Raw genomic sequence first — 11323 nt, 5'->3', positions numbered from 1 at the left:
GGGACGCGGACACGGCACCGGGGACACCCCGACACCGCCCCCCGAGACACCGACACGGCACCGGGGACACCCCGACACAGCCCCCGGGGGATGGGACACAGCCCCCGGTAACCCCGAAAGTGCTCCGGGGTTACCGGAGCTGCCCTGAGCCGGGGCAATAACGAACAGGGCGGGGGCAATCACGGGGCAATAACGGGGCAATAACGGGGCAATAACGGGCAGGGGCAATAACGGGCGGGGGGCGGTACCGGGCAGGGCGGGGGGCGGTACCGGGCAGGGCGGGGGCAATCACGGGGCAATCACGGGGCAATAACGGGCAGGGGCAATAACGGGCACGGGGCGGTACCGGGCAGGGCGGGGGGCGGTACCCGGCAGGGCGGGGGGCGGTACCGGGCAGGGCAGGGGCAATCACGGGGCAATAACGGGCGGGGGGCAAGGGTCGGTAACGGGCGGGGGGCGGTAACGGGCAAAGGGCAACGGGCAAAGGGCAACGCGGGGGGAGGAGGGCACGTGGCGGGGGGACACGGGGACAGCGGGGACAGGGGTGGGACCGGGACACCGGGAATGGGACACTGGGACACGGGGTGGGACACTGGGAATGCGACCGGGACACCGGGAATGGGACACGGGGATGGCACCGGGACATCGGGACAGGGGTGGGACTGGGGCACCGGGAATGGGACACTGGGAATGGGGTGGGACCGGGACACGGGGAATGGAACCGGCACCGGGAATGGGACACGGGGAATGGGACACCGGGAATGGGACACGGGGAATGGGACACCGGGAATGGGACACTGGGAATGGGACACTGGGAATGGCACTGGCACCGGGACACCGGGAATGGGACACCGGGAATGGGACACTGGGACCGGGACTGGCACCGGGACACCGGGAATGGGGCGGCACCGGGAATGGGACGCTGGGACCGGGACTGGCACCGGGACACGGGGAATGGGGCGGCACCAGCGACAATCGGCACCGGGAACGGGACTGGCACCGGGAATGGGACACCGGGAATGGGACCGGCACCGGGGACAGCTGGCACGGGGTGGCATCGGGAATGGGACACTGGGAAAGGAGTGGCACCGGCGACAGGGAACGGGAATGGCAGCGGGAAGGGGACACCGGGAATGGGACTGGCTCCGGGACACCGGGAATGGGGCGGCACCGGGAATGGGACACCGGGAATGGGGCGGCACCGGCGACAAGCGGCACCGGGAACGGGGGTGGCACCGGGAATGGGACTGGCACCAGGACACCGGGAATGGGACTGGCACCGGGAATGGGACACCGGGAATGGGACACCGGGAATGGGACACGGGGAATGGCACTGGCACCGGGACACCGGGAATGGGGCGGCACCGGGAATGGGACACCGGGAATGGGACACCGGGAATGGGACACGGGGAATGGGACACGGGGAATGGCACTGGCACCGGGACACCGGGAATGGGACTGGCACCGGGACACCGGGAATGGGGTGGCACCGGCGACAATCCGCAGCGGGAATGGGACCGCCACCGGGAAGGGGACACGGGGAACGGGAACGGGGGTGGCACCGGGGACACCGGGAAGGGGACAGTGGCACTGGGGGTGGCACGGGAAGGGGACAGTGGCACCGGGGACACCGGGAAGGGGACAGTGGCACTGGGGGTGGCACGGGAAGAGGACAGTGGCACTGGGGGTGGCACGGGAAGGGGACACTGGCACTGGGGGTGGCACGGGAAGGGGACAGTGGCACTGGGGGTGGCACGGGAAGGGGACAGCTGGCGGCACGGGGGTGCCACCGGTGACAACGGACACCGAGGGGGGGGGGGGGCAGGATGGCACCGGGACAGCGCCACCGACCGGGCTGGGGACAGGCGACACGAGGGGGGCGGCACACGGGGAGGGGGGAACTGGGGACCCCAGACCACCCCCCCAAACCAAAATGTCCCAAAATTGCCCCAAATTGCCCCAAATTCCCCGCTCACATCGCCCCCCAGCGGCTGCAACCGCCGCCCGCGCCGGCCACGCCCCCTTGGATGTCAATCAGGACAGACCACGCCCACTGAGAGCTGATTGGCTGTCGGAGGACGGGGCGGGGCCGGGAGAACCCAAAGTGGGGCGCGGGGGGGGCGGAATGGGGAACCCGAAAAAACCCCAAAATTGGGGGGGCCCAAAGACACCAACCGAAAATTCGGGGACCCGACAGAGCCCCAAAATTGGGAGGACGTCGTGGACCCCTCCCAAAATTTGGGGACCCCAAAATCAACCAAAACTGGGGGAGCCGGCAGACTCTGCCCATTAGAGACCCCAAAATCCCACAAAAAATCCCCATTAGAGACCCCATAAATCCCCATTAGAGACCCCATAAATCCCCACTGCAGATCCCATAAATCCGCACTGCAGACCCCATAAATCCCCATTAGAGACCCCATAAATCCCCACTGCAGACCCCATAAATCCCCAGTGCAGACCCCATAAATCCCCACTGCAGACCCCATAAATCCCCAGTGCAGACCCCATAAATCCCCAGTGCAGACCCCATAAATCCCCATTGCAGACCCCATAAATCCCCAGTGCAGACCCCATAAATCCCCAGTGCAGACCCCATAAATCCCCATTAGAGACCCCATAAATCCCCACTGCAGACCCCATAAATCCCCATTAGAGACCCCATAAATCCCCACTGCAGACCCCATATAACCCCAGTGCAGACCCCATAAATCCCCATTAGAGACCCCATAAATCCCCATTGCAGACCCCATAAATCCCCATTAGAGACCCCATAAATCCCCACTGCAGACCCCATAAATCCCCACTGCAGACCCCATAAATCCCCATTAGAGACCCCATAAATCCCCATTGCAGACCCCATAAATCCCCACTGCAGACCCCATAAATCCCCACTGCAGACCCCATAAATCCCCATTAGAGACCCCATAAATCCCCACTGCAGACCCCATAAATCCCCACTGCAGACCCCATAAATCCCCAGTGCAGACCCCATAAATCCCCATTAGAGACCCCATAAATCCCCATTAGAGACCCCATAAATCCCCACTGCAGACCCCATAAATCCCCATTGCAGACCCCATAAATCCCCACTGCAGACCCCATAAATCCCCATTGCAGACCCCATAAATCCCCACTGCAGACCCCATAAATCCCCATTGCAGACCCCATAAATCCCCACTGCAGACCCCATAAATCCCCACTGCAGACCCCATAAATCCCCAGTGCAGACTCCATAAATCCCCATTAGAGACCCCATAAATCCCCACTGCAGACCCCATAAATCCCCATTAGAGACCCCATAAATCCCCACTGCAGACCCCATAAATCCCCACTGCAGACCCCATAAATCCCCACTGCAGACCCCATAAATCCCCATTGCAGACCCCATAAATCCCCACTGCAGACCCCATAAATCCCCATTAGAGACCCCATATATCCCCATTAGAGACCCCATAAATCCCCACTGCAGACCCCATAAATCCCCATTAGAGACCCCATAAATCCCCATTGCAGACCCCATAAATCCCCATTAGAGACCCCATAAATCCCCACTGCAGACCCCATAAATCCCCACTGCAGACCCCATAAATCCCCATTAGAGACCCCATAAATCCCCATTAGAGACCCCATAAATCCCCACTGCAGACCCCATAAATCCCCACTGCAGACCCCATAAATCCCCATTAGAGACCCCATAAATCCCCATTAGAGACCCCATAAATCCCCACTGCAGACCCCATAAATCCCCATTGCAGACCCCATAAATCCCCACTGCAGACCCCATAAATCCCCACTGCAGACCCCATAAATCCCCATTGCAGACCCCATAAATCCCCATTAGAGACCCCATAAATCCCCAGTGCAGACCCCATAAATCCCCACTGCAGACCCCATAAATCCCCAGTGCAGACCCCATAAATCCCCACTGCAGACCCCATAAATCCCCATTGCAGACCCCATAAATCCCCATTAGAGACCCCATAAATCCCCATTAGAGACCCCATAAATCCCCAGTGCAGACCCCATAAATCCCCATTGCAGACCCCATAAATCCCCACTGCAGACCCCATAAATCCCCACTGCAGACACCATAAATCCCCATTGCAGACCCCATAAATCCCCACTGCAGACCCCATAAATCCCAATTAGAGACCCCATAAATCCCCAGTGCAGACCCCATAAATCCCCACTGCAGACCCCATAAATCCCCAGTGCAGACCCCATAAATCCCCCATTAGAGACCCCATAAATCCCCACTGCTGACCCCAAAAATCCCCAGTGCAGACCCCAAAAATCGCCACTGCAGACCCCATAAATCCCCACTGCAGACCCCATAAATCCCCATTAGAGACCCCATAAATCCCCACTGCAGACCCCATAAATCCCCACTGCAGACCCCATAAATCCCCATTGCAGACCCCATAAATCCCCACTGCAGACCCCATAAATCCCCATTAGAGACCCCATAAATCCCCAGTGCAGACCCCATAAATCCCCACTGCAGACCCCATAAATCCCCATTAGAGACCCCATAAATCCCCAGTGCAGACCCCATAAATCCCCACTGCAGACCCCATAAATCCCCATTAGAGACCCCATAAATCCCCATTAGAGACCCCATAAATCCCCATTGCAGACCCCATAAATCCCCAGTGCAGACCCCATAAATCCCCACTGCAGACCCCATAAATCCCCATTAGAGACCCCATAAATCCCCACTGCAGACCCCATAAATCCCCACTGCAGACCCCATAAATCCCCACTGCAGACCCCATAAATCCCCACTGCAGACCCCATTAAATCCCCATTAGAGACCCCATAAATCCCCACTGCAGACCCCATAAATCCCCATTAGAGACCCCATAAATCCCCAGTGCAGACCCCATAAATCCCCATTAGAGACCCCATAAATCCCCATTAGAGACCCCATAAATCCCCAGTGCAGACCCCATAAATCCCCACTGCAGACCCCATAAATCCCCACTGCAGACCCCATAAATCCCCAGTGCAGACCCCATAAATCCCCAGTGCAGACCCCATAAATCCCCATTAGAGACCCCATAAATCCCCAGTGCAGACCCCATAAATCCCCATTAGAGACCCCATAAATCCCCACTGCAGACCCCATAAATCCCCACTGCAGACCCCATAAATCCCCATTAGAGACCCCATAAATCCCCAGTGCAGACCCCATAAATCCCCATTACAGACCCCATAAATCCCCAGTGCAGACCCCATAAATCCCCACTGCAGACCCCATAAATCCCCACTGCAGACCCCATAAATCCCCAGTGCAGACCCCATAAATCCCCATTGCAGACCCCATAAATCCCCATTAGAGACCCCATAAATCCCCACTGCAGACCCCATAAATCCCCATTAGAGACCCCATAAATCCCCACTGCAGACCCCATAAATCCCCAGTGCAGACCCCATAAATCCCCAGTGCAGACCCCATAAATCCCCACTGCAGACCCCATAAATCCCCATTGCAGACCCCATAAATCCCCATTAGAGACCCCATAAATCCCCACTGCAGACCCCATAAATCCCCAGTGCAGACCCCATAAATCCCCATTAGAGACCCCATAAATCCCCACTGCAGACCCCATAAATCCCCACTGCAGACCCCATAAATCCCCATTGCAGACCCCATAAATCCCCATTGCAGACCCCATAAATCCCCACTGCAGACCCCATAAATCCCCATTAGAGACCCCATAAATCCCCACTGCAGACCCCATAAATCCCCACTGCAGACCCCATAAATCCCCAGTGCAGACCCCATAAATCCCCATTAGAGACCCCATAAATCCCCACTGCAGACCCCATAAATCCCCACTGCAGACCCCATAAATCCCCAGTGCAGACCCCATAAATCCCCATTGCAGACCCCATAAATCCCCATTAGAGACCCCATAAATCCCCACTGCAGACCCCATAAATCCCCATTAGAGACCCCATAAATCCCCACTGCAGACCCCATAAATCCCCAGTGCAGACCCCATAAATCCCCAGTGCAGACCCCATAAATCCCCACTGCAGACCCCATAAATCCCCATTGCAGACCCCATAAATCCCCATTAGAGACCCCATAAATCCCCACTGCAGACCCCATAAATCCCCAGTGCAGACCCCATAAATCCCCATTAGAGACCCCCATAAATCCCCACTGCAGACCCCATAAATCCCCACTGCAGACCCCATAAATCCCCATTGCAGACCCCATAAATCCCCATTGCAGACCCCATAAATCCCCACTGCAGACCCCATAAATCCCCATTAGAGACCCCATAAATCCCCACTGCAGACCCCATAAATCCCCACTGCAGACCCCATAAATCCCCAGTGCAGACCCCATAAATCCCCATTAGAGACCCCATAAATCCCCATTGCAGACCCCATAAATCCCCACTGCAGACCCCATAAATCCCCACTGCAGACCCCATAAATCCCCATTAGAGACCCCATAAATCCCCATTAGAGACCCCATAAATCCCCACTGCAGACCCCCATAAATCCCCACTGCAGACCCCATAAATCCCCAGTGCAGACCCCATAAATCCCCACTGCAGACCCCATAAATCCCCATTGCAGACCCCATAAATCCCCATTAGAGACCCCCATAAATCCCCAGTGCAGACCCCATAAATCCCCACTGCAGACCCCATAAATCCCCAGTGCAGACCCCATAAATCCCCACTGCAGACCCCATAAATCCCCATTAGAGACCCCATAAATCCCCATTAGAGACCCCATAAATCCCCAGTGCAGACCCCATAAATCCCCATTGCAGACCCCATAAATCCCCACTGCAGACCCCATAAATCCCCACTGCAGACACCATAAATCCCCATTGCAGACCCCATAAATCCCCACTGCAGACCCCATAAATCCCAATTAGAGACCCCATAAATCCCCAGTGCAGACCCCATAAATCCCCATTGCAGACCCCATAAATCCCCACTGCAGACCCCATAAATCCCAATTAGAGACCCCATAAATCCCCAGTGCAGACCCCATAAATCCCCACTGCAGACCCCATAAATCCCCACTGCAGACCCCATAAATCCCCAGTGCAGACCCCATAAATCCCCCATTAGAGACCCCATAAATCCCCAGTGCAGACCCATAAATCCCCACTGCTGACCCCAAAAATCCCCAGTGCAGACCCCAAAAATCGCCACTGCAGACCCCATAAATCCCCACTGCAGACCCCATAAATCCCCATTAGAGACCCCATAAATCCCCACTGCAGACCCCATAAATCCCCACTGCAGACCCCATAAATCCCCATTGCAGACCCCATAAATCCCCACTGCAGACCCCATAAATCCCCATTAGAGACCCCATAAATCCCCAGTGCAGACCCCATAAATCCCCACTGCAGACCCCATAAATCCCCATTAGAGACCCCATAAATCCCCAGTGCAGACCCCATAAATCCCCACTGCAGACCCCATAAATCCCCATTAGAGACCCCATAAATCCCCATTAGAGACCCCATAAATCCCCATTGCAGACCCCATAAATCCCCAGTGCAGACCCCATAAATCCCCACTGCAGACCCCATAAATCCCCATTAGAGACCCCATAAATCCCCACTGCAGACCCCATAAATCCCCACTGCAGACCCCATAAATCCCCACTGCAGACCCCATAAATCCCCACTGCAGACCCCATAAATCCCCATTAGAGACCCCATAAATCCCCACTGCAGACCCCATAAATCCCCATTAGAGACCCCATAAATCCCCAGTGCAGACCCCATAAATCCCCATTACAGACCCCATAAATCCCCAGTGCAGACCCCATAAATCCCCACTGCAGACCCCATAAATCCCCACTGCAGACCCCATAAATCCCCAGTGCAGACCCCATAAATCCCCAGTGCCGACCCCATAAATCCCCATTAGAGACCCCATAAATCCCCAGTGCAGACCCCATAAATCCCCATTAGAGACCCCATAAATCCCCACTGCAGACCCCATAAATCCCCACTGCAGACCCCATAAATCCCCATTAGAGACCCCATAAATCCCCAGTGCAGACCCCATAAATCCCCATTACAGACCCCATAAATCCCCAGTGCAGACCCCATAAATCCCCACTGCAGACCCCATAAATCCCCACTGCAGACCCCATAAATCCCCAGTGCAGACCCCATAAATCCCCATTGCAGACCCCATAAATCCCCATTAGAGACCCCATAAATCCCCAGTGCAGACCCCATAAATCCCCATTAGAGACCCCATAAATCCCCATTGCAGACCCCATAAATCCCCATTTCAGACCCCATAAATCCCCATTGCAGACCCCATAAATCCCCATTAGAGACCCCATAAATCCCCACTGCAGACCCCATAAATCCCCATTGCAGACCCCATAAATCCCCATTAGAGACCCCATAAATCCCCACTGCAGACCCCATAAATCCCCAGTGCAGACCCCATAAATCCCCATTAGAGACCCCATAAATCCCCACTGCAGACCCCATAAATCCCCATTAGAGACCCCATAAATCCCCATTAGAGACCCCATAAATCCCCACTGCAGACCCCATAAATCCCCATTAGAGACCCCATAAATCCCCACTGCAGACCCCATAAATCCCCAGTGCAGACCCCATAAATCCCCACTGCAGACCCCATAAATCCCCATTACAGACCCCATAAATCCCCACTGCAGACCCCATAAATCCCCATTGCAGACCCTATAAATCCCCATTAGAGACCCCATAAATCCCCATTGCAGACCCCATAAATCCCCACTTGCAGACCCCATAAATCCCCATTAGAGACCCCATAAATCCCCCATTAGAGACCCCATAAATCCCCACTGCAGACCCCATAAATCACCATTGCAGACCCTATAAATCCCCATTAGAGACCCCATAAATCCCCACTGCAGACCCCATAAATCCCCACTGCAGACCCCATAAATCCCCATTAGAGACCCCATAAATCCCCACTGCAGACCCCATAAATCCCCAGTGCAGACCCCATAAATCCCCATTGCAGACCCCATAAATCCCCATAAGAGACCCCATAAATCCCCACTGCAGACCCCATAAATCCCCATTAGAGACCCCATAAATCCCCAGTGCAGACCCCATAAATCCCCATTAGAGACCCCATAAATCCCCAGTGCAGACCCCATAAATCCCCACTGCAGACCCCATAAATCCCCATTAGAGACCCCATAAATCCCCACTGCAGACCCCATAAATCCCCCACTGCAGACCCCATAAATCCCCATTGCAGACCCCATAAATCCCCACTGCAGACCCCATAAATCCCCAGTGCAGACCCCCATAAATCCCCACTGCAGACCCCATAAATCCCCATTAGAGACCCCATAAATCCCCATTAGAGACCCCATAAATCCCCACTGCAGACCCCATAAATCCCCATTAGAGACCCCATAAATCCCCAGTGCAGACCCCATAAATCCCCACTGCAGACCCCATAAATCCCCATTAGAGACCCCATAAATCCCCAGTGCAGACCCCATAAATCCCCACTGCAGACCCCATAAATCCCCATTAGAGACCCCATAAATCCCCATTGCAGACCCCATAAATCCCCAGTGCAGACCCCATAAATCCCCACTGCAGACCCCATAAATCCCCATTAGAGACCCCATAAATCCCCAGTGCAGACCCCATAAATCCCATTAGAGACCCCATAAATCCCCATTAGAGACCCCATAAATCCCCACTGCAGACCCCATAAATCCCCAGTGCAGACCCCATAAATCCCCACTGCAGACCCCATAAATCCCCATTAGAGACCCCATAAATCCCCAGTGCAGACCCCATAAATCCCCACTGCAGACCCCAAAAATCCCCATTGCAGACCCCATAAATCCCCACTGCAGACCCCATAAATCCCCATTGCAGACCCCATAAATCCCCACTGCAGACCCCATAAATCCCCAGTGCAGACCCCATAAATCCCCACTGCAGACCCCATAAATCCCCATTGCAGACCCCATAAATCCCCATTAGAGACCCCATAAATCCCCATTGCAGACCCCATAAATCCCCACTGCAGACCCCATAAATCCCCATTAGAGACCCCATAAATCCCCATTAGAGACCCGATAAATCCCCACTGCAGACCCCATAAATCCCCATTAGAGACCCCATAAATCCCCATTAGAGACCCCATAAATCCCCACTGCAGACCCCATAAATCCCCACTGCAGACCCCATAAATCCCCATTGCAGACCCCATAAATCCCCACTGCAGACCCCATAAATCCCCAGTGCAGACCCCATAAATCCCCATTAGAGACCCCATAAATCCCCAGTGCAGACCCCATAAATCCCCACTGCAGACCCCATAAATCCCCATTGCAGACCCCATAAATCCCCACTGCAGACCCCATAAATCCCCAGTGCAGACCCCATAAATCCCCATTAGAGACCCCATAAATCCCCAGTGCAGACCCCATAAATCCCCACTGCAGACCCCATAAATCCCCATTAGAGACCCCATAAATCCCCAGTGCAGACCCCATAAATCCCCACTGCAGACCCCATAAATCCCCATTAGAGACCCCATAAATCCCCATTAGAGACCCCATAAATCCCCATTGCAGACCCCATAAATCCCCAGTGTAGACCCCATAAATCCCCACTGCAGACCCCATAAATCCCCATTAGAGACCCCATAAATCCCCACTGCAGACCCCATAAATCCCCACTGCAGACCCCATATATCCCCATTAGAGACCCCATAAATCCCCACTGCAGACCCCATAAATCCCCACTGCAGACCCCATAAATCCCCATTGCAGACCCCATAAATCCCCATTAGAGACCCCATAAATCCCCACTGCAGACCCCATAAATCCCCAGTGCAGACCCCATAAATCCCCATTAGAGACCCCATAAATCCCCATTGCAGACCCCATAAATCCCCACTGCAGACCCCATAAATCCCCACTGCAGACCCCATAAATCCCCATTAGAGACCCCATAAATCCCCATTAGAGACCCCATAAATCCCCACTGCAGACCCCATAAATCCCCACTGCAGACCCCATAAATCCCCAGTGCAGACCCCATAAATCCCCACTGCAGACCCCATAAATCCCCATTGCAGACCCCATAAATCCCCATTAGAGACCCCATAAATCCCCAGTGCAGACCCCATAAATCCCCACTGCAGACCCCATAAATCCCCAGTGCAGACCCCATAAATCCCCACTGCAGACCCCATAAATCCCCATTAGAGACCCCATAAATCCCCATTAGAGACCCCATAAATCCCCAGTGCAGACCCCATAAATCCCCATTGCAGACCCCATAAAT

This window comes from Passer domesticus, unplaced genomic scaffold, assembly GCF_036417665.1.
Source record: "Passer domesticus isolate bPasDom1 unplaced genomic scaffold, bPasDom1.hap1 HAP1_SCAFFOLD_212, whole genome shotgun sequence".
NCBI classification, from domain to species: Eukaryota; Metazoa; Chordata; class Aves; order Passeriformes; family Passeridae; genus Passer; species Passer domesticus.
This window is presented reverse-complemented; position numbering follows the sequence as displayed.